The sequence below is a fragment of the Canis lupus genome, chromosome 26 (genome assembly GCF_003254725.2).
Source record: "Canis lupus dingo isolate Sandy chromosome 26, ASM325472v2, whole genome shotgun sequence".
NCBI classification, from domain to species: domain Eukaryota; kingdom Metazoa; phylum Chordata; class Mammalia; order Carnivora; family Canidae; genus Canis; species Canis lupus.
The window spans coordinates 25525350-25550879 of NC_064268.1; the positions used below are offsets into that span (position 1 = coordinate 25525350).

The window sequence follows — 25530 nt, forward strand, 5'->3', positions numbered from 1 at the left end:
AGCTTTAAAATCATTGCTGAACTGCTGTCTTGGCAATAAGCCTAGAACCTTACTTCCTGGACAGTATTCAACTCCATCAATCCCTCATGATCTGCCTCAAACCCCTCAAACCAGCTCCACTGTCCTCTGATCAGTGATGTTTGACCTGATAGACGCTTAACTTTCACCTTGGGGTAACTTCTCTGGTGACACCTGAATAGGTCAGTTGTGTACATGTTTGTCTTTTCCATAGAGAAGCATCACTTCAGAGAATGAGGAAGCAGAGTAATCATGTGCAGTGTGTACAAATCATGGTATCTAGAGATAAGACATGGGACTGTGAATAGACATGGACCTGGTGAGCTGGTGAAGGCCCCTGGGATCCCAGGTCTTTGGTCCAAGGTGGGCTGGGTGCCTGTGACCAGTGGAGAGCTATGGGCCCGTGATCCCTACATAGCTGCTCAGTGAGGACCCATCACACGGTGTGTTGGGCCCTGTGCTCCTTGTTGGGGCTCAGCAGCTGTGTCCTCTCAGGCCTGGAGGAGTCCCTTAAGCAGACACTGTATGTGGTCTCAGCAGGTGCTTCATCCAGGGCTCTCCCCAGAGGAGAAGCAACTCCCAACCTCCACAATGTGGTGTGAGCTGAGCTCCAGCACCAGGGCTCAGGGAGGGGCTGGGAAATCACTTGATGGACTTCATTTGCATGGACACCCCTCTTGTAGAAAAGAATGGAGGACAAAAAGAGGTCTGGGGACCCCACCTGGTGTGGGGATGGTCATCATTGCCTATACTCCTGTCTCCTGATGTATTTCTCTCAGTGCACAGGTACAGACAGACAGGCGTCACATACCATGTTCCAGTTCCTTGGCTCCATCAGCCCCTCTGGCTCAGATGCTGGGAAGTTTTACATTGGTCTCTGCTCCATTACACATCAGTGTCTGTGTTTGCAGGTCCCTGTCCCAGCCTGTGCTAACCCAGTCGCCCTCCCTCTTGACATCTTTGGAACAACAGTCAGACTCACCTGTACCGTGAACAGTGGCTCCAGTGTTGGCAGCTATTACATCAACTGGTTCCAGGAGAAGCCATGGAGCTCTCCCTGGTATCACCTATACTACTACTTAGACTCAGATAAGCACCAGGGCTCTGGGGTCCCCAGCTGCTTCTCCTGATCCAAGGATGCCTCAGTCATTGGAGGGCACCCTCATCTCTGGGCTGCAGCCTGAGGACTAGACTGACCTTCACTGTCTAATCAGAAACAATAATGCTTCTAACAGTGACACTGACAGTTTGGGACATGGGACAAAATCCTTCATCTGTTCAGATGCTTCTTCCATGAAAATTTATAACGTGTAAAATAAGTGATATATCTAATGTGTACTTAAAATTACCGCCTGGTTCATAATGAGCCTATTCTCCATTATCTCTTCAAGTTCTATATGTCCTCAGAAATAAAACAAGAATAAAACAGGGGGGAGGAGCAAGATGGCGGAAGAGTAGGGTCTCCAAATCACCTGTCTCCACCAAATTACCTAGAAAACCTTCCAATCATCCTGAAAATCTATGAATTCGGCCTGAGAATTAAAGAGAGACCAGCTGGAATGCTACAGTGAGAAGAGTTCGCGCTTCTATCAAGGTAGGAAGACGGGGAAAAAGAAGTAAAGAAACAAAGGCCTCCAAGGGGGAGGGGCCCGCGAGGAGCCGGGCTGAGGCCGGGGCGAGTGTCCCCAGCACAGGAGAGCCCCGTCCCGGAGGAGCAGGAGCTGCACCGACCTTCCCGGGGGAAAGGGGCTCGTGGGGAGTGGGAGCAGGACCCAGGAGGGCGAGGAAGCCCTCGGGTTCCCCGGGACAGTAACAGCAACTGCACGCCCAGGAGAGTGCGCCGAGCTCCCTAAGGGCTGCAGCGCGCACGGCGGGACCCGGAGCAGCCAGGAGGGGCTCGGGCGGTGGCTCCGCGGAGGGAGCTGCGCGGCCCCGGGAGCAGCTCGGAGGGGCTCGGGCAGAGGAAGAGGCTCCGTGCGGAGAGGGCTGCGCGGTTCCAGGAGCAGCTCGGAGGGGCTCGGGCGGCGGCTCCGCGGAGGGGGTTGGGCGGCCCGGCCCGGGAGCGCGAATCCACCAGCGCAGGCCCCGGAGCACAGGGCGCCGGGACACAGCCCAGGATCCCGCCTCCCCCGGGACAGGCAGAGACCGGGAGGGCCCAGGACAGCGAGGACACTCCTGCCCCAGCTGAGCAGATCAGCGGCCCCGCCCCGGAGCCTCCAGGCCCTGCAGACGGAGTTCCTGCCAGAGCTGAATCCAGGTTTCCAGAGCTGGCCCCGCCACTGGGGCTGTTCCTCCTGCGGCCTCACGGGGTAAATAACCCCCACTGAGCCCTGCACCAGGCAGGGGCACAGCAGCTCCCCCAACTGCTAACACCTGAAATTCAGCACAACAGGCCCCTCCCCCAGAAGACCAGCTAGACTGACAACTTCCAGGAGAAGCCAAGGGACTTAAAAGTACACAGAATCAGAAGATACTGCCCCGTGGTTCTTTTTTTTTGTTTGTTTGTTTGTTTTTTTTTGTTTTGTTTTTTTTTGCTTTTTGATTTGTTTCCTTCCTCCACCCCCTTTTTTTCTCCTATCTTTTTCTTTCTCTTTTTCTTCTTTTTTTTCCTTTTTTTTTCCGTTTTTTTTCTTCCCTTTTTTTTCCTCTTTCTCTTTTCTTTCCTTCTTTCTCTCCTCTCTTTTTCTCTTTTTCCCAATACAACTTGCTTTAGGCCACTCTGCACTGAGCAAAATGACTAGAAGGAAAACCGCACCTCAAAAGAAAGAATCAGAAACAGTCCTCTCTCCCACAGAGTTACAAAATCTGGATTATAATTCAATGTCAGAAAGCCAGTTCAGAAGCACTATTATACAGCTACTGGTGGCTCTAGAAAAAAGTATAAAGGACTCAAGAGACTTCATGACTGCAGAATTTAGAGCTAATCAGGCAGAAATTAAAAATCAATTGAATGAGATGCAATCCAAACTAGAAGTCCTAACGACGAGGGTTAACGAGGTGGAAGAACGAGTGAGTGACATAGAAGACAAGTTGATAGCAAAGAGGGAAACTGAGGAAAAAAGAGACAAACAATTAAAAGACCATGAGGATAGATTAAGGGAAATAAACGACAGCCTGAGAAAGAAAAACCTACGTTTAATTGGGGTTCCCGAGGGTGCCGAAAGGGACAGAGGGCCAGAATATGTATTTGAACAAATTCTAGCTGAAAACTTTCCGAATCTGGGACGGGAAACAGGCATTCAGATCCAGGAAATAGAGAGATCCCCCCCTAAAATCAATAAAAACCGTTCAACACCTCGACATTTAATAGTGAAGCTTGCAAATTCCAAAGATAAAGAGATGATCCTTAAAGCAGCAAGAGACAAGAAATCCCTGACTTTTATGGGGAGGAATATTAGAGTAACAGCAGACCTCTCCACAGAGACCTGGCAGGCCAGAAAGGGATGGCAGGATATATTCAGGGTCCTAAATGAAAAGAACATGCAACCAAGAATACTTTATCCAGCAAGGCTCTCATTCAAAATGGAAGGAGAGATAAAGAGCTTCCAAGACAGGCAGCAACTAAAAGAATATGTGACCTCCAAACCAGCTCTGCAAGAAATTTTAAGGGGGACTCTGAAAATTCCCCTTTAAGAAGAAGTTCAGTGGAACAGTCCACAAAAACAAAGACTGAATAGATATCATGATGACACTAAACTCATATCTCTCAATAGTAACTCTGAATGTGAACGGGCTTAATGACCCCATCAAAAGGCGCAGGGTTTCAGACTGGATAAAAAAGCAGGACCCATCTATTTGCTGTCTACAAGAGACTCATTTTAGACAGAAGGACACCTACAGCCTGAAAATAAAAGGTTGGAGATCCATTTACCATTCGAATGGTCCTCAAAAGAAAGCAGGGGTAGCCATCCTTATATCAGATAAACTAAAATTTACCCCAAAGACTGTAGTGAGAGATGAAGAGGGACACTATCTCATACTTAAAGGATCTATTCAACAAGAGGACTTAACAATCCTCAATATATATGCCCCGAATGTGGGAGCTGCCAAATATATAAATCAATTATTAACCAAAGTGAAGAAATACTTAGATAATAATACACTTATACTTGGTGACTTCAATCTAGCTCTTTCTATACTCGATAGGTCTTCTAAGCACAACATCTCCAAAGAAACGAGAGCTTTAAATGATACACTGGACCAGATGGATTTCACAGATATCTACAGAACTTTACATCCAAACTCAACTGAATACACATTCTTCTCAAGCGCACATGGAACTTTCTCCAGAATAGACCACATATTGGGTCACAAATCGGGTCTGAACCGATACCAAAAGATTGGGATTGTCCCCTGCATATTCTCAGACCATAATGCCTTGAAATTAGAACTAAATCACAACAAGAAGTTTGGAAGGACCTCAAACACGTGGAGGTTAAGGACCATCCTGCTAAAAGATGAAAGGGTCTACCAGGAAATTAAGGAAGAATTAAAAAGATTCATGGAAATTAATGAGAATGAAGATACAACCGTTCAAAATCTTTGGGATGCAGCAAAAGCAGTCCTAAGGGGGACATACATCGCAATACAAGCATCCATTCAAAAACTGGAAAGAACTCAAATACAAAAGCTAACCTTACACATAAAGGAGCTAGAGAAAAAACAGCAAATAGATCCTACACCCAAGAGAAGAAGGGAGTTAATAAAGATTCGAGCAGAACTCAACGAAATCGAGACCAGAAGAACTGTGGAACAGATCAACAGAACCAGGAGTTGGTTCTTTGAAAGAATTAATAAGATAGATAAACCATTAGCCAGCCTTATTAAAAAGAAGAGAGAGAAGACCCAAATTAATAAAATCATGAATGAGAAAGGAGAGATCACTACCAACACCAAGGAAATACAAACGATTTTAAAAACATATTATGAACAGCTATACGCCAATAAATTAGGCAATCTAGAAGAAATGGACGCATTCCTGGAAAGCCACAAACTATCAAAACTGGAACAGGAAGAAATAGAAAACCTGAACAGGCCAATAACCAGGGAGGAAATTGAAGCAGTCATCAAAAACCTCCCAAGACACAAGAGTCCAGGGCCAGATGGCTTCCCAGGGGAATTCTATCAAACGTTTAAAGAAGAAATCATACCTATTCTCCTAAAGCTGTTTGGAAAGATAGAAAGAGATGGAGTACTTCCAAATTCGTTCTATGAGGCCAGCATCACCTTAATTCCAAAACCAGACAAAGACCCCGCCAAAAAGGAGAATTACAGACCAATATCCCTGATGAACATGGATGCAAAAATTCTCAACAAGATACTGGCCAATAGGATCCAACAGTACATTAAAAAAATTATTCACCATGACCAAGTAGGATTTATCCCTGGGACACAAGGCTGGTTCAACACCCGTAAAACAATCAATGTGATTCATCATATCAGCAAGAGAAAAACCAAGAACCATATGATCCTCTCATTGGATGCAGAGAAAGCATTTGACAAAATACAGCATCCATTCCTGATCAAAACTCTTCAGAGTTTAGGGATAGAGGGAACATTCCTCGACATCTTAAAAGCCATCTATGAAAAGCCCACAGCAAATATCATTCTCAATGGGGAAGCACTGGGAGCCTTTCCCCTAAGATCAGGAACAAGACAGGGATGTCCACTCTCACCACTGCTGTTCAACATAGTACTGGAAGTCCTAGCCTCAGCAATCAGACAACAAAAAGACATTAAAGGCATTCAAATTGGCAAAGAAGAAGTCAAACTCTCCCTCTTCGCCGATGACATGATACTCTACATAGAAAACCCAAAAGTCTCCACCCCAAGATTGCTAGAACTCATACAGCAATTCGGTAGCGTGGCAGGATACAAAATCAATGTCCAGAAGTCAGTGGCATTTCTATACACTAACAATGAGACTGAAGAAAGAGAAATTAAGGAGTCAATCCCATTTACAATTGCACCCAAAAGCATAAGATACCTAGGAATAAACCTCACCAAAGATGTAAAGGATCTATACCCTCAAAACTATAGAACACTTCTGAAAGAAATTGAGGAAGACACAAAGAGATGGAAAAATATTCCATGCTCATGGATTGGCAGAATTAATATTGTGAAAATGTCAATGTTACCCAGGGCAATATACACGTTTAATGCAATCCCTATCAAAATACCATGGACTTTCTTCAGAGAGTTAGAACAAATTATTTTAAGATTTGTGTGGAATCAGAAAAGACCCCGAATAGCCAGGGGAATTTTAAAAAAGAAAACCATATCTGGGGGCATCACAATGCCAGATTTCAGGTTGTACTACAAAGCTGTGGTCATCAAGACAGTGTGGTACTGGCACAAAAACAGACACATAGATCAGTGGAACAGAATAGAGAATCCAGAAGTGGACCCTGAACTTTATGGGCAACTAATATTCGATAAAGGAGGAAAGACTATCCATTGGAAGAAAGACAGTCTCTTCAATAAATGGTGCTGGGAAAATTGGACATCCACATGCAGAAGAATGAAACTAGACCACTCTCTTTCACCATACACAAAGATAAACTCAAAATGGATGAAAGATCTAAATGTGAGACAAGATTCCATCAAAATCCTAGAGAAGAACACAGGCAACACCCTTTTTGAACTCGGCCATAGTAACTTCTTGCAAGATACATCCACGAAGGCAAAAGAAACAAAAGCAAAAATGAACTATTGGGACTTCATCAAGATAAGAAGCTTTTGCACAGCAAAGGATACAGTCAACAAAACTCAAAGACAACCTACAGAATGGGAGAAGATATTTGCAAATGACATATCAGATAAAGGGCTAGTTTCCAAGATCTATAAAGAACTTATTAAACTCAACACCAAAGAAACAAACAATCCAATTATGAAATGGGCAAAAGACATGAACAGAAATCTCACAGAGGAAGACATAGACATGGCCAACATGCACATGAGAAAATGCTCTGCATCACTTGCCATCAGGGAAATACAAATCAAAACCACAATGAGATACCACCTCACACCAGTGAGAATGGGGAAAATTAACAAGGCAGGAAACAACAAATGTTGGAGAGGATGTGGAGAAAAGGGAACCCTCATACACTGTTGGTGGGAATGTGAACTGGTGCAGCCACTCTGGAAAACTGTGTGGAGGTTCCTCAAACAGTTAAAAATAGACCTGCCCTACGACCCAGCAATTGCACTGCTGGGGATTTACCCCAAAGATACAGATGCAGTGAAACGCCGGGACACCTGCACCCCGATGTTTATAGCAGCAATGGCCACGATAGCCAAACTGTGGAAGGAGCCTCGGTGTCCAACGAAAGATGAATGGATAAAGAAGATGTGGTTTATGTATACAATGGATTATTACTCAGCTATTAGAAATGACAAAAACCCACCATTTGCTTCAACGTGGATGGAACTGGAGGGTATTATGCTGAGTGAAGTAAGCAAGTCGGAGAAGGACAAACATTATATGTTCTCATTCATTTGGGGAATATAAATAATAGTGAAAGGGAATATAAGGGAAGGGGGAAGAAATGTGTGGGAAATATCAGAAAGGGAGACAGAACGTAAAGACTGCTAACTCTGGGAAACGAACTAGGGGTTTTGGAAGGGGAGGAGGGCGGGGGGTGGGAGTGAATGGGTGACGGGCACTGGGGGTTATTCTGTATGTTAGTAAATTGAACACCAATAAAAAAAAAGAAAAAAAAAGAAAAAAAAAAGAATAAAACAAAACACTTCAATGTGGTAACAGTCATGTTACCTGGGTTTCCAAATGTCATATAACCAGAGTCTGTGCTGCGAAGATTTTTTTCTCCTGAAATGAGGACAATGAGCCTTTCATTGACTTTGTCTCCATCAGAGGTCCAGGACTATCTAAACAGGGGGTGTAGTCTTCCCCAGCATGGATTCAGCACCTCCAGGGCTCAGAGCAGAGCCTTCCCTTCCCTCACAGGCTTCACTGCTCAGAAGTGACCAAGGTTCACTGTGTCTTAGGCCTGAACACTGGGATGTGGGATGTTGTGTGAGGACACGGGTCATAGGCAATTCCATTCTCAGAGCTGGATGGGATCCCTCACTCATCACCTGAGGCTTGGGTTGTGCACTTGAGGAGAAGGGGGTCCATCAAAGTAGGAATTTGGGGCCTATGGCCATGAACCCTTTTATGGGCTATGAGATTTGGAGGATGTTGCACCATTACTGGGAAAATGCTCAGCCTGCCTCAGTGAAGTTGGTTGATGTGGGTGCATGAATGAGCCTTTGCTATAGCTGCCACCAGGTTGATGGAGACTCCTGTAAATGGGTGTCCTGAGCCCACAGGTACTGACTCTGTCTCCCTCTTCCCTTAGTCCCCATTGGAACTTTTCCATAATCCAGGGTGGTAGGATATGTGAATATCAAGAGTAAGAACTCTCCCATGTGTACATGTGTCACTGCCCTAAGGAATCTCTTGATGACCCCAGATCCAAGGTCATCTTCTCTTTCACAAGAGCAGTAGAAACACAGGGGTTACCATGGCAATGTTACCACAGCTCTCAGGCAGAGATGCTATATTGTGACCCATTACAGCACTGAGAGAACAAGCAGGGATTCAAACCTAATTTTCCAGGCCCAGGTGTGTTGACAAAAACATCTTTGACCACCTTGGGCTGCAGCCTGGGGAGAGATTGATCATCATTGCTGTAGAGCTGCATACGATCAATATCACCCAGATAATTTCTGTTTCCCAGAGACAAGTGATAACGTCTACTCTTCACATCTTTAATTTTCTTCTATGTATTTATTCATGAGAGACACACAATGAGAGAGGAGAGACACAGGCAGAGGGGGAAGCAGGCTACATGCAGAGAGACAAAAGTGTGACTGGATCCCAGTCTCCAGGATCTCGCCTGGGGCTAAAGGTGGGCTGCCCTACTATTCACCTCTTATTCCATCACTCCCCTGTCCCTGCCTCTAAGCAACACAGGCTCAGAATCTGGCATTGAATGCTTTGTATCTCACTAGAAACAGAATTGTTTAAATTTAAATTCCAGACTTGTTTAAATTCCAATGAAAATACCTCCTTTTGAAGATATTCATCTCCCAATGAAAAAATAGTTACATGGATTTCAGAAGCGATATGACCCACACTATTGCTGTGTTGGAATGAGAAGAAGGGCAGTTGTGCAAGATGTGTGACCCAAGAGAACCAGTTGGCCCACTGCCTGCCTGTCCACTGGTACCACTCTAGGGATTTAGTGAGAATTCCCTGAGTTCTGGTATTTGGTGATAATGATTTTCTCTTTCCTTTCAGATCAGAGCTTTGGGAGCTCCTGAATTCCAGGGTGCTGGGTCGTGTCATCCCAGTGAGCAGATGTGAACAGACCCCTTACAAAATTGTACACAGAGAACAATTGCACCTGTGTAAAGATTTCCCACGTGATAAGTCACTAGGGCCTACACACTGAAACAGTGAGGCAGCATCAGACTCCCATCAGCAAGGCTAAAATTCAATACCACAACATCAGATGGTGCCCAGGATGTGGGGCAGCAGGAACTCTCCTTCATTGCTGGGGGGGGGGGGATGCCAAATGTCCAAGTCGCTTGGGAACATAACTGGGTAGTTTGTTGCAGAGCTAAACGAAATATTTATTTATTTATTTATTTATTTATTTATTTATTTATTTATTTATTGTTATTTATTTATTTAGTTTTATTGGAGTTCAATTTGCCAACATATACCATAACACCCAGTGCTCATCCCATCAAGTGCCCCCTTGGTGCCCGTCACCCAGTCACCCCCACACCCTGCCTTCCTCCCTTTCCACCACCCCTTGTTCTTTTCCCAGAGTTTGGAGTCTCCCATGTTCTGTCTCCCTTTCTGATAATTCCCACTCATTTTTTCTCCTTTCCCCTTTATTCCCTTTCAGTATTTTTTATATTCCCCAAATGAATAAGACCATATAATGTTTGTCCTTCTCCGATTGACTTATTTCACTCAGCAGAATACCCTCCAGTTCCATTCACTTCAAAGAAAATTGTGGTATTTGTCATTTCCAATGGCTGAGGAATATTCCATTGTATACATAGGCCACATCTTCTTTATCCATTCATCTTTCGATGGACACCAAGGCTCCTTCCACAGTTTGGCTACTGTGGACATTGCCGCTATAAATATTGGGGTGCAGGTGTCCTGGAATTTCACTGCATCTCTATCATTGGTGTAAATCCCCTGCAGTGCAATTGCTGGGTCATAGGGCAGATTTATTTTTAACTCTTTGAGGAAACTTCACACAGTTTTCCAGAATTTTTGCATCCATTTTCATCAGGGATATTGGTCTATAATTCTCCTTTTTGGTGGGGTCTTTGTCTGGTTTTGGAATTTAGGTGATGCTGGCCTCATAGAACGAGTTTGGAACTGTTCCATCTCTTTTTATCTTTCCGAACAACATTAGTAGAATAGCTATGGTTTCTTCTTTATACATTTGATAGAATTCTCCTGGGAAGCCATCTGGCCCTGGAGATTGTGTCTTGGGAGGTTATTGATGACTCCTTTAATTTCCTCCCTTGTTATTGGCCTGTTCAGGTTTTCTGTTTCTTCCTGTTCCATTTTTGGAAGTTTGTGGTTTTCCAGAAATGCATCCATTTCTTCTAGATTGCCTAATTTATTGGCGTATAGCTGCTCATAATAAGTTTTAAAATTGTTTGTATTTCCCTGGTATTAGTAGTGATCCCTCCTTTCTCATTCATGATTTTATTAATTTGAGTGTTTTCTCTCTTCTTTTTAATAAGGCTGACTAATGGTTTATCTATCTCATTAATTCTTTTAAAGAACCATCTCCTGGTTTTCTTAATCTATTCAACAGTTCTTCTGGTCTCTATTTCATTGAGTTCTGCTATAATCTTTATTAATTTCTTCTTCTTCTGGATGTAGGATCTATCTGCTCTTTTTTCTCCAGCTCCTTTCGGTACAAGGTTAACTTTTGTACTTGAGTTCTTTCCAGTTTTTGGATGGATGCTTGTATTGCGATGCATTTCCCCCTCTGGAGTCCTTTTGCTGTATCCCAAAGATTTTGAAAGGTTGTATCTTCATTCTCATCAGTTTCCATGAATCTTTTTAATTCTTCCCTAATTTCCTGGTTGACCCTTTCTTTTTGTAGCAGGTTGGTCCTTAACCTCCATGTGTTTGTAATCCTTTCAAACTTCTTGTGTTTTAGTTCTAGTTTCAAAGCATTATGGTCTGAAAATATGCAGGGGACATTCTCAATTTTAGTATTGATTAAGATCTGATTTATGACCCATTATGTGGTCTATTCTGGAGAACATTCCATGTGCACTTGAGAAGAATGTGTATTCAGTTGCATTTGGTGTAAAGTTCTATAAATATCTGTGAAATCCATCTGGTCCAGTGTATCATTTAAAGCTCTTGTGTCTTTGGAGATGTTGTACTTAGAATATGTGTCGATTCTAGAAAGCGTTGTGTTCAAGACACCAAGTATAAGTGATTTATTATCTAAGTATGTCTTAACTTTGGTTGTTAATTGATTGATATACTTGGCAGCTCTCACATTCGGGGCATAAATATGCATGATATTTAAGTCCTCTTGTTGGATATATCCTTTAAGTATGATATCGTGTCCCTCTTCCTCTCTTACTACAGTCTTTGGAATAAACTTTAGTTTATTTGATAAAGGATGGCAACCCCTGCTTTTTTTGAGGATCATTTGAATGGTAAATGGTTCTCCAACCTTTCTTTTCAGGCTGCAGGTGTCCTTATGTCTACAATGAGTCTCTTGTAGACAGCAAATAGATGTGTCCTGCTTTTTTATCCAGTCTGAATCCCTGCGCCTTTTGATGGGGTCATTAAGCCCATTCACGTTCAGGGTTACTATTGAAAGATATGAATTTAGTGTCATCATGATGCTTATTCAGTCCCTGTTTTTGTGGAATGTTCCCTTGGACTTCCTCTTTCTTTTACAGAGTCCCCCTTAATATTTCTTGCAGAGCTGGTTTGGTGGTCACATATTCTTTCAGGTCCTGCCTATCTTGGAAGCTCTTTATCTCTCCTTCTATTCTGAGTGTGAGTCTTGCTGGATAAAGTATTCTTGGCTGCATGTTCTTCTCATATAGGACCCTGAATATATCCTGCCAGCCCTTTCTGGCTTGCCCGGTCTCTGTGGAAAGGTCTTCTGTTAACCTAATACTTCTCCCCATAAAGTTTAGGGATTTCTTATTTCTTGCTGCTTTAAGGATTTTTCCTTTATCTTTGGAATTTGCAAGTTTCCCTATTGAATGTCGAGGTGTTGAATTTTTATTTTATTTTTTTGATTTTAGGGGGAATCTTTCTATCTCCTGGATCTGAATGCCTGTTTCCCTCCCAATGTTAGGGAAGTTCTCATCTACGTTTTGTTCAAAGACACCTTCTGCTCCTCTATCCTTTTCGTCACCCTCTGGAACCCCAATTAAACGTAGATTTTTCCTGTTGAGGCTGTCATTTATTTCCCTTAACCTTTCCTCATGATCTTTTTATTGGTTTTCTCTTTTTTCCTCAACTTCCTTCCTTGGCATCAGCTTGTCTTCTATGTCATTCACTTGTTCTTCTACGTCCTTAACCCTTGTTGTTAGGACCTCCAGTTTGGATTGCATCTCATTTAATTGATTTTTAATTTCGGCCTGATTAAATCTAAATTCTGCAGTCATGTAGTCTCTTGAATACTTTATGCTTTTATTTCCAGAGCCACTACTAGCTTTATAATTGTGGTTCTGAATTGGCTTTCTGACGTCGAATTGTAATACAAATTCTGTAATTTGGCGAGAAAATGAGTGAAAATATCAGTGAGGGTGACAAAACATGAGAGATACCTAACTCTGGGAAATGAACAAGGGGTAGTGGAAGGGATTTGGGCAGGGGTTTGAGTTGACTTGGTGATTGGCACTGAGGGGGGTACTTCAGATGAGCACTGGGTGTTATGCTATATGGTGGCAAATTGAACTCCAATAAAAAAATTTAAAAAAAATACAAATTCTGTAACTCTGTGGGAGAGAGTACTGTTTCTGATTCTTTTGTGGTGAGTTCTTCCTTCTAGTCATTTTGCTCAGTGCAGAGTGGCTAAAATCAAGTTATACTGGAAAATGGAATGGAAAAAAAATAAGGTATAACAAATAAAGAACAAAAAACCATACCAAAACAAACCAAACCAAACAGAAACAAACAAACAAAAAAACAAAAAACAAAACAAAACAAGGAGGGGTATCCCCTGTTCTGTATACTGGAAGTCCCCTGATTTCCCCTGTTGTTTCCAGCACTGCTTGGTCAAGAACTTGCTCTTCTGCTTTTGGCTTTAGGCTCAGAGGAGGCAAAGGTGCAACTGTCTTTGGTCCTCCTGAATCCAGGGTCATCCGACACCAGCTGCCTCCACCATGCCGCCTAAGTTCGATCCCAATGAGATCAACGTCATGTTCTTGAGGTGCACCGGTGGCGAGGTCGGTGCCATGTCTGCCCTGGCCCTGAAGATCGACTGCCGGGTCTGTCTCCAAAAAAGGTTGGTTATGACATCGTCAAGACAGCCGGTTATTGGAAGGGTCTAAGGATTACAGTGAAACTGATCATTCAGAACAGACAGGCCCAGATTGAAGTGATACCTTCTGCCTCTGCCCTGATTATCAAAGCCCTCAAGGAACCACCAAGAGACAGAAAGCAGCAGAAAAACATTAAGCACAGTGGAAATATCACTTTTGATGAGTTTGTCAATATTGCCTGACAGACGTGACATCGATCTCTAGCCAGAGAACTCTCTGGAACCATTAAAGAGATCCTGGGGACTGCCCGGTCTGTGGGCTGCAATGTTGGTTGCCGTAACCCTCATGACATCATAGATGACATCAATAGTTATGCAGTGGAATGCCCAGCGAGGTGACTACAAAGAAAAATATTTTAACAAAGGATCATTTGACAAAAAATAAAAAATAAAAAACTTGCTCTTCCCCTGTCCTTCTAGCTGGTTCTAGGGGAGGGGCCTGTTGTGCTGACTCTCAGGTTTGTGCACTTGGGGAGCTGTCCTGCCCCCTGCCAGGTCGTCTCAGTGGGAGCTGTTTATCCTGTGAGGTCCCTCTTCCCCGGCAGCCCTGCTCTGTCCGTGGCACAAGGTGACACAAGGAACAATAGCAGTGGTGGTGGCCAGCTCCCCAGCCCTAGAGTCAGCTCCCGCAGTAACTACTGCAGCTCCTAGTCTGCAGGGGACTGGATGCTCTGGGGCGGGGCCCCTGACCTGCTCAGCTTGGGGCCCCCAGCGGCAGGTGTCCTCGCTGTCCTGCCTGGGCCTTCCCACCTCCGCCTGTCCCGGGTGGAGGCCGGATCCTGGGCTGTGTCCCCGGCGCCCTGGGCTCCCAGGCCTGCACTGCTGGAATCGGGCTCACGGCCGTGCAGCCCCCTCTCTGCGGAGCCTCCGCCCGAGCCCCTCCGAGCTGCTCCCAGGCCACGGGGCATGCTGCAGCCCTTTAGAGAGCTCAGCCACAGGGTGTGGGGCTCTCCCCGGGGCAGGGGCTTTTTCGTACCCCCGGGAGCCTGAGGGCATCCCCGCCCTCCTGGGGTCATGCTCTGAATCCTTGTGGGCGCCTGTCCATCCGGGAAGTTTGGTGCAGCTCCTGCTCCTCCGACAGGGCTCTCCTGACCTGGGGGTGCTCGCTGCGGCCTCAGCCCAGCTCCTCAGGGCCCCTCCCCTTGGATGCTTTTAGTTTCTTTATTTCTTTTTTTCCGTTTTCCTACCTTTATAGAAGTGTGAACTCTCCTCACCGTAGCATTCCAGCTGTTGTCTATTTATTTATTTAATTATTTATTTATTTATTTATTTATTTTTAATTTTTTTAATTTATTATGATAGTCACAGAGAGAGAGAGAGAGAGAGGCAGAGACACAGGCAGAGGGAGAAGCAGGCTCCATGCACCGGGAGCCCGATGTGGGATTCGATCCCGGGACTCCAGGATCGCGCCCTGGGCCAAAGGCAGGCGCTAAACCGCTGCGCCAACCAGGGATCCCCTGTTGTCTCTTTAAATCTCAGGCCGAATTCATAGATTTTCAGGATGATTTGAACGTTATCTAGGTAAGTTGGTGGGAACAGGTGACTTGGGGACACTACTCTTCCGCCATCTTTGGTAGTATATATAATTTCCATATTTCAACACAATCCTACTGAGTGGATTCCACAGCAAAATATGTGAAAAAAATGAGGTTTGTCCATAAAAGAAAAGAATCTGTATAGGGAGACATGAATGATGGAGACAATGAATGAGGGTTTGAATATGTCCCTATAGTGTAGACTGTATTCTAATACAATATGGCCTGATGGGAGCCACACTAGTGCTCATCTGTGAACACACTGTGCTTCTCGGATTTGTCACTGATACACCAAATATGTTGGTACAAAACGAACAAGGAGTAATGGAAGAGGAGGTGGGTGGGGTAACGGGGTGACTGGGTGATGGCCAATGAGGGGGGCACTTGACAGATGAGCACTGGGTGTCATACTATATGTTGGCAAATAGAAGTCCAAAAAAATACACAAAAATGACAAAAACAGGAGTTTAAAACACAAATACATTTCTGTGAGAACATGTGGAACTCATGTCTCTAATGCCCAAGAGATGGAACCCATTCTGAGAGTCAGACCTGGCCATGCCAATGGGGAGGGAACTGGTGAGCCCTGGAAACCAGCTGGGCTCTCAGGGCTTTGGGCCTTGCTGAGGTGAGTGCCCTGTGACCAGGAGGGGGCGCTGAGGGACTGCCCTGTGGTCCGTACAGGGCTGCTCTGTGAGGATCCTTCACTCAGGGTGCCTGGGCCTGTGTGCTGGTCCCTTGCTCCCTGATGAGAGCTCAGCAGCTGTGTCCTCTCAGGCCTGGACCCTGAGCAGGGACTTGTGTGTGGTGCCAGCAGATGCTTCCCCCCAGGGCTCTCCCAGGGACTGAAGCCAACCCCATCCTCCTCAGTGTGTGGTGTGAGCAAAGCTCCAGGATCAGGGCCCAGGGAGGGGCTGGGCAGTGAGTGGGTGGAGCCTATGTGCATGGACAGCCCTTCTGGCAGAGGGGGGAGTAGAAGAGGAGGCGTGGGGCAGCCCAGCCCATGGAGGGGACCAGGGACTTTGTCACCCTGACTTGTGATCTTTAATGTTCATTCAACTCTGTCAGTGCACAGGTCAGGAGTGACCTCAGGGACACAGAGCCACTGTCAGCCTACGTCTGCTGGTCTAGCTTAGAGATTTGAGGAAATTCAGTCTGGCCTCTGATCCATCACCCGTGAATGTGTCTGCAGGTTCCCCATCCCTGCCTGTGCTGACCCAGCCGCCCTCCCTCTCTGCATCCCTGGGATCAACAGCCAGACTCACCTGCACACTGAGCAGTGGCTGCAGCGGTGGCCATATGCTGGTTCCAGCAGCCAGGAGGCCTCCTGAGTACCTGCTGATGGTCTACTGAGACTCACCAGGGCCCCAGTGTCCCCAGCCACTACTCTGGCTTCAAAGACACCTCGGCCAATGCAGGTCACTCAGATAGCTGCGAAATTCATACAACAAGGGTCCTCATGGGGACTCATGGGCACCCCTTCAGATTTTCCTGCCTGCATGAACAGACCCATGATATAATCATAAGGTTAAAAAAAGAGACAAATGATTCTATAAAATGTTTCTAAATGTCTATTTAAATGAAAGACGAAGTCATTCTTTTTTAAAAAAAGTTTTATTTATTTATTCATTAGACACATAGAGAGAGGCAGAGACAGAGTCAGAGGGTGAAGCAGGGCCCTTGCAGGGGGCCTGATGCAGGTCTTGGTCCCAGTACCCTGGAATAATGACCTGAGCCAAAGGTAGATGCTCAATCACTGAGCCACCAAGTGCAACTGCACTGAGATTTTCAATGCCACTTCCATCATTATTTTCCATGCAGTCCGCACAGATCTGTGAACAATATACTCGTAATTCCGCCTGTGTCTTCACAGTGACATCATCATTGAGTCTTAGTCAATGCACATTGAGAAGATTTTCTTAAAAAGAACATTCAGGACTGTGGGCTGATGAGATCGGTGAAGGATCTCAAGATGGCTGGGCGAAAACTTGCTCTAAAAACCATTGACTGGGTAGCTTTTGTGGAGATCATACCCTGAAACCAGAAGGCCATTGCCAACTCCCTGAAATCCTGGAATGAGATGCTTACCTCCAGGTTGGCTACTCTTCCTGAGAAACCACCTGCTACCGACTGGGCTTACTACAAGGCCAATGTGGCAAAGGCTGGCTTGGTAGGTGACTTTGAGAAGAAGTTTAATGCCCTGAAGTTTCCTGTACCAGAGGATAAATACACTGTCCAGGTGGATGCTGAGGATAAAGAAGATGTGAAAAGCTGTGCTGAGTTTTTATCCCTCTCAAAGGCCAGGATTGAAGAATATGAAAAAGAGCTGGAGATGATAAAGAACATCATTCCATTTGATCAGATGACCATTGAGGATCTGAATGAAGTCTTCCCAGAAACCAAATTAGACAAGAAGTATCCCTATTGACTTCACAAGCCAGTTGAAAATTTATAAACTTGAGTTGAGGAGAAAGCCCTGGTCCTCATATTATAAATGTTGGATATTAAAAATAATGATACGGAAAAAAAGAACATTCATCCAATTTATGTGTACAGTTGGTCTAGGGAGTGACCAATACGCAATCTCTTCCTCTGGATTCTTGCCAGAAATTCTCCAGCTGTCACATCTTCCTGCTAAAACACCCTGCAGGTCTGCCTCTTGTGCTCTGAGGTCAGTGGCACACAGACAACCTCAAATGGCAGGGCTCCTGCAGACCTGTGTCCATATGCGGGGAGGACAGACTCTAGGAGGGAGTTCTTGCCCATGGGGTGGGGAGAACTAATGTTTAAAACAGGTGAAGGGATCCCTGGGTGGCGCAGCGGTTTAGCGCCTGCCTTTGGCCCAGGGCGCGATCTTGGAGACCCGGGATCGAATCCCACATCAGGCTCCCAGTGCATGGAGTCTGCTTCTCCCTCTGCCTATGTCTCTGCCTCTCTCTCTCTCTCTCTCTCTGACAATCATAAATAAATTTAAAAAAAATTTAAAAAAGGTGAAAACAGTGAAAGATGACAACGATAGAAGCTTCTGTGGAGCTTACAGTCAGGATAAGATCTGGTGTTGACCAGCAGGCTCTTACCATGGAGAAGGTCCACAGGGAGTTACCAGTGATGGCAGGGTCACTTGTTGCCTATCCTGGGACCTGCAGCTGTCAAGTTCCGGAATAATTCTTTTTCCTTCCTGGTTCCTGCCCTGAGACCCTCATGAGAGGATCTGAGTTGTGTGTTTCACACAGAATAAGAGGTGGCTTTGACGTCCAGTCCCCTAGATCTGTCAGCCATGAGGTTTGCACATGCACATTTACACGTGTCTGAGGACATTTGAAAGTGCTATGTACTGGAGGTTCCTTATGAGGCTCCAGGCCAGCTGTCACCTCACAGCCAAAAGAGGGCTGGACTGACATGTGGCCACAGCCTTGGCTCTCACCTTACAGGGGACTTATCCATGTGCATGAAGGGGGTTGAAACATTGCACTTACTTTCTGTCTCCTCCCTAGAATAAAACAGCAGCACCCATCCTGGTGTGCAATGGGTTTCTCTTCACTGAATTACTCCATTCAGTTCATTTCATAGTTGAAAGTCGACTGCACTTATCGTTGTAGAAATAATTATGATTAGAAGTTTTCTGTATGTTAGTAAATTGAACACCAATAAAAAATAAATTAAAAAAAAGAAGTTTTCAAGTTTTGAGGATCCCTGGATGGCTCAGTGATTTAGCATTGCCTTCAGCCTGGGGCGTGATTCTGAGGTCCAAGATTGAGTCCTGCATTAGATTCCCTGAATGGAGCCTGCTTCTCTCTCTCAGTCTCTCTCTTTCTCTCTCTCTCTCTCATGAATAAATATTAAAATATTTTTTAAAAAAAGTTTTCAAGTATTCTTCCATTCATGGCATAGTTCACATTTCCTATTTCATAAAATGCCCATAGATAAAAATTCTAAATTCTACTACAATTGATTGATTGAGAACTGACAGTACATATGGTCATAAATAGGAGCCACACAATGTGTACATCCATCTCTACTTGTCTTTTCAGGTAGTCATTAATGGACACATTTCTAGTTTGCACTGGGAAGTGAGACTGGATGTCTGGGTCCTTTGTGATGAAACGGGGAGCTCACTGGTCACTGCTGTGACCCCTCCTGCCATGTTCTTGCTGACAGGAGGCTTCCCATGAGCTGGGTCGCCCTGGGTGTGAGCTCTACTTCAGGGACAACCAAAGGCCTTTGCAGCCTCTGAGCAGGGCTCTAATGGTTAGGTTTTAGTTCCAGATGTTCATGTGCTTCGTTCCCTGCATCCTCCTGCCTAGGCCACCCTGTGGAGAACAGGAGGAGAGAGACCCTTAGATGGTCCATTTAAGAGACCCCTCCTCATGGACTGAAGCTGTTGGACTTCCCCAGGGGTGGAGTGTGGATGTGTCTGAGGAGCCCCTGCTCAGGGATGTTAGTGGCAGTGAGAGAGACTGGGCAGGGGGGTTCCAGCAGATCTGTAGATCTCAGGGTTTGCTGCATGATGTCCTGCACATGTCCCACCTCCATATCACTACTTTCTGTACTAGTCACAGGCAAAGGGCAGCTGGGGACCCTCCATCTCTCTCCTCATATGTTGAGTGTCTTGTCAAGGAAGGGTCTAATCCTAATACATACAGCAGGCCCTGATCCACCAGCACTCACACCTCCCTAGGCTGGTCCTTTCCACACCTCCTGATATGAATCTGGAGATTGCGAATGTAAGTACTTCTCTGGGTCAGTGGTGGCTGGGGCTCCATGGCCAGTTCCTATCATGACACAGCCCCTCTCTGTCCTCAGCGGTTCCCTGGACATATGTAGTAAATCCTTCATCTCTCAGGAAGAGGCCAGGGCCCCCTATGCATGACTGCAAAGGAGATGCAAGGAGAACAGTTAGGGTCTTTACCCTCACATCCTTTAGGGACACAGAAGGTCAAAGCTGAGGCAGCAAAGAGATAAAATACCTTTATGAGATTCAGCAGGTTCTCTACCCATCATTTCCAGTGCTCTGGGTCCCTCACTCTGAAAGCCATTAGAAAAAATGGGTGAAATGTATGTTAGGGGCAGCCCAGGTGTCTCAGCGGTTTAGAGTTCCCTTCAGCCAAGGGACTGATCCTGGAGACCCGGGATCGAGTCTCACATCAGGTTTTGTGCATGGGGCCTGCTTCTTCCTCTGCCTGTGTCTCTGCCCCTCTCTCATTCTCTGCTTCTCTCATAAATAAATAAATAAATAAATAAATAAATAAATAAATAAAATCTTAAAAAAAAGAAATGTATGTTAGACATCTCTAACACATTTTTGCCTTTTTTCTGTATATAAATAAAAAGTTCAACACACAAAAACATACGGAAAGTGGGAATAAAAATGTATCCTCTTCCTACCCCCTGCATTTAAGAACACAAAGCTGGACATTTGTACTATAATGGATCCATCTGGCTTGTGAAACTTTTTGCATTGAAGTTTTGGTTATGTGCTGTCTATAGTTTTTATTATTCTCTAAAGAATAATGGAAAAGATACTCAAATTACTTGTCTTTTACTTTAACAGCTTGAGAGTCAAGATAAATCACCTCCATCGCATCACCTCAGCAGGATCCTCCCCATACTAGCACTGCAGTGAAGCAATCAGAGAAGGCACCATGAGGATCCGTACTTCTGGACAATAGGACGTGCTCCCATTCAATCAGGTCTGATCTTACAACTGAAATGTCCTGACACACTACAACAGACAAGTATAGGAAGACTTTTGAAGGTTGATTGAAGAAGGAAGACTTCAAACCAATTGAGGAAAACACAGCACAGCAGGGAGAACCTGGGGTTCCTTCTCTTGTATTATGTCTCCCACATGTAAGATACGAGGCTGTAAGTTCCTCCAACCAAGAACTATCCAGAGGCTGAGAGCCATAAAATCAAGCCAAAAACCACCCAATCTCCAAAAGCACCAACTCTCATGGTCAGAGGATATTGAGATAAGTTGGCCTAAGGGGAGGAAATATTTGGAAAAACCTGCCCACTGCTTGCACACACTAATGAATCCCCCAACTGTGCCCTCATGCAGGGTTCACTTTATTGCTCAGCAGAGTCATGGTGTCCATAACCTCCTGGCAAAAGCAGGGAATTTCCTTTTGCCCACTTGCCATGGTGTCAGCTACTCAGTAGATGGCTTCGCCTCTATCCCATGAGAACATCAACAATTCTGGGCAAGGCAGGGCTAATTGGCTACTTTGTGCTCCAGTTCTTCCCAACCATAATTTTGGCATGTCCATGATCCCTGGGTGGCTCTGGGGTTTAGCACTTGCCTTCAGCCCAGGGCATGATCCTGAATTCCTGGGTTCGAGTCCCACATTGGTCTCCCTGCATGCAGCCTGCTTCTCCATCTATATTTGTCTCTCTCTCTCTCTCTCTCTCTCTGTCTCATGAATAAATAAGAAAAATCTTTTTTAAATTGGCCTTGATCCCCTGGTAGGATTAGAGCTGAGACTAGTTGTGTGCAGTCTCTCAGTGATGAGGCACATGGAATGAGGGAAGCAGATGTGAAGAGGCACTGAGCCATGCATCAGATGCCCCAACCTGGGTAGAGCCCCCGAGGTCCCAGTGCTGTTTCCCTGACACCCTGTGGGAGAAAACAGTGATGTGACAGGACACACCACAGGGGACACAGTGATCTCTAGAGCTCCCTGGTCAGCCTGCATCAGTATGTTCTCTCAGAGGTATAAGACAGCCCAGAGGAAGCTTCTGCCTGACTCATTTAGGATCCCTCAGGACCCACGGGGACGCTGCTCTATCACCTTACTGCCTGAAAGGACTCCTGGGACTTGTGTGATTCTGTCTCCAGTCTATCAATCCCTCTATTCTACTCTGGCTGCAGATCCCCACCCAGGTCTGCCGCACAGGGAACTCAATAGGAAACTGGTGTCTGGAGAAGGCCTGGGGCAATGTGTCCAGGTGGACACCCTCAGGGTCCCTTGCTCGAACTATGAATTCCAATTGTGCTCTTGATGAAATAGGCAGTAAGTGCCTGAGTCCTTTGTCTGCCATCATTTCATTTCTTATTTCTTTCCTTGTTTATGTCACTATATAGTTATCTATGGAAAAAGATATTGTGTTTTCAGCTTTCCTCATTCTTCTATTCTCTTGAGTATAGATACTGCTCCTCATCTCAAAACCCAATCGTAATGAAATTACCTATTCTTTCTAAAAGGTCAGGGATGTGTTCGTTTAATAGGCTAATCAGGAAAAAAAAAATAAAAAAAAAAAAAAAAAAAAAAAAAATAGGCTAATCAGGATTATGACTATTTTTCTTAGATATGAGTTCTGAATCTTAAACATGAAGAGAAATGGGAAAGAACATGCAGGATTTATCAAACGAACCATTTACAAGTAAATCCAAAATGAATGCCAGTCAATATGGTATCTCACCCTGGGAAAAACATGAGGTCTATGCCTCATCTTCCCCTGTTCCTGGAGAATCCTTATGCTCCTGGCAGTCCTCCTTCTCCAGGTTCCTTCCCAGCCTTCCAGAGCCATGTGATCCTCAACAGAACACAAAGGAAAATGGTGCTCAAAATCCTCCATGAGGTTCACTTGTTCCCACAGTGTTGTGTTCATTTCTGATAAAGAGACATCCTTGGTCGGCACCCCCTGGACTCCTTGTAAACACGGTCCATGATTAATGAAGAGGAGAGCACCATCGCTACAGCTGTCACATGGACTCTGAGATTCCCAGTGTCATCATGGATGGAGGAGTGACTCCTAGGATCCTCCAAGGAGACAAGAAATAATGTACCTGGGGAGAGAAGAATATGTCACCCTGAGGGTTTAGAGTTGAGGTGATTAGAAACAGGGCCAGGAGTTGGAATACATATCCATCTCCTCATACAGATCTCAGGATTCTCTGAAAGGAACTTTGGGATGGAGGTCACCAGGGTCATAGGAATGTGATTTGGTGAAAGAGGTCTTCCTGACACTCAGTGTCCCAGTCATCATGCTATCATTGGTGTGTGTGAGGTCCCAGCATCTGCTCCTTTCAAGATCTCCCGGATTATATGCGAGTGACCCTGGGCCAGGGGAGAGAGGAAGCTGATTTGTGTGAAGCACTTGCTTATTCTCTTAGGTGTGGAGTCAAGAAAAGACCCAGGGACACCCTACTCCAGCCAAAGAGCCTGTGAGACCACATCCTGTGAGGGTCCCCACCATGGTCTGGATGGTGCTTCTTCTTGGGCTCCTTGCTTATGGCTCAGGGAAATGGACTCTGCATCCTTGAAGAGCACACATAATCAAGGTCTCAGGGTGACCCTTATCTCTCATAACAACACCTTTCTCTCCTTTGTTTTAGGAGCAGATTCTCAGACTGTGGTGACCCAGGAGTCATCAGTCTCAGTGTCTCCAGGAGGAACAGTCACACTCACTTGTGGCCTCAGCTCTGGGTCACTGACTACAAGTAACACTACACCAGCTGGTACCAGCAGACCCAAGGCCAGTCTCCTCGCATGCTTGTCTATGACACAAGCAGCTGTCCCTCTGAGGTTCCTGATCACTTCTCTGGATCCATTTCTGGGAACAAAGCCACCCTCACCATCACAGGAGCCCAGCCTGAGGACGAGGCTGACTACTACTGTGGCATGCATGATGTCAGTGGGAGCAGCTAAAATTACCCACAGCATCTCAGATATGGAGGTAGCCAGACAAAAGCCCCTGGGCCCTTGTCTCCAGCCCTCATCATCGAGAAGCTTCTGTTGAGCTTAAAGTCAGGTGTATGACAGTGATAAGAGACAGCTAAGCACAGTGACAGAGGCAGATGAGGTGGGGGGCATAGTCCTGGAGCCATCATTCCCGAGCAGGGACACATGCCCTAAGGTAGTGTACCCTTTACTGGTGACCGCAGTAGAGCATATTCCCTGGGGATGCTGGCATGAAATGGTGCCTCCCTGTAACGCTTTCCTTTCTTAGTCTTGATACCAATGGATTCTCGAAAATGCTAGACAAAATGTTTATTAATACGAATTAATCTTAACATCACTAAAACTTTTTCCCTCATAAAACATTTAGAGCACAGATGAAATCCATACAGGTGAGAGCACACACCATGATACTATGTTTTAGGAAATATTACATTTATATATTCCATTTTTAAAAAGATTTTATTTATTTATTCACAAGAGACACACACACAGAGAGAAGAGCAGAGACACAGGCAGAGGGAGAAGCAGGCTCCACACAGGGAGCCCACTGGGGGACTCGATCCCGGGACTCCAGGATCACACCCTGGGTTGAAGGAAGGCACTAAACCCTGCCACCCAGAGATCCCCAATATTTTCCATTTTTAAGAATTTGTTTTCACTAACCTCTACATACAACTGAGATCAATAATCCTACGCTCCACTGACTGAGCCAGCAAGGAGCCCCTATAGATGCATATTTTCTTCTTTTATTAAAGATTTTTTTATTTATTCATGAGAGACATAGAGCAAGTGGCAGAGACATAGGCAGAAGGAGAAGAGCCTCACTGCAGGGACCCCAATGTGAGACTCCATCCCAGGACTCCAGGATCATGCCCTCAGCCAATGGCAGATGTTCAAACTCTGAGCCACCTAGGCACTCTAATTTAAAAAATATATTTTTTAAATTCAATTTTTCAACATATAACCCCCGTGCTCATCCCATCAATACCTTCCTTACTACCTGTCACCCTTTCCCCCATCCCCCCACCCTCCTCCTCTTCCGCAACCCTTTCTTTGTTTCCCAGAAGTAGGAGTCTCTCATGGTTGTTGTTTCTAATTTTCCCCTACTCAGTTTTCTTCCTTTCTGTTATATTCTCTTTCACTATTTCTTATATTCCACATATGAGTGAAACCCTATGACTATTGTCTTTATCCGATTGACTTATTTCTCTCAGCATAATACCTTCCAGTTCCATTCGTCCTTTCTGATGGCTGAGTAATACTCCTTTGTGTGTGTGTGTGTATACAGTATATATATATATATATATATAGATATAGATATAGATATAGATATAGATATACACACACACACACACACATATATCTCACATCTTGTTTATCCATTCATCTGTCAAAGGACATGGTGGCTCCTTCTGCAGTTGGCTATTGTAGACAGTGCTGCTGTGAACATTGAGGTGCAGGTGTCCCGTCAATTCACTACAACTGGAGAAGATGGCGAAGGAGTACCTTCCTCAACTCACATGGTGCCACCAACTTACCTGGATAACTTTCAAAACATCCTGAACACCTACGAATCCACCTGAGATTTAAAGAAAGAAGAGCTGGAACACAACAGAGAAGAGGGTTTCCACTTCTAACAAGGTAGGAAGGCAGAAAAATAAAATAAAAAAGAATCAAGTGGGGGAGGGGCACCACGAGGAGCTGGGCTAAAGTGGGGCAGCAAAA

At 45.1% G+C, this 25530-nt stretch overlaps 1 pseudogene and 1 gene segment (V, D, J or C); both read left to right on the top strand.

Moving 5' to 3' along the window:
* Positions 1 to 25530, top strand: part of LOC112676301 (immunoglobulin lambda variable 1-40-like) — a 274011-nt gene that overhangs the window by 18253 nt on the left and 230228 nt on the right.
* LOC112676266 (60S ribosomal protein L12-like) lies at positions 13414 to 13930 on the top strand (annotated as a pseudogene).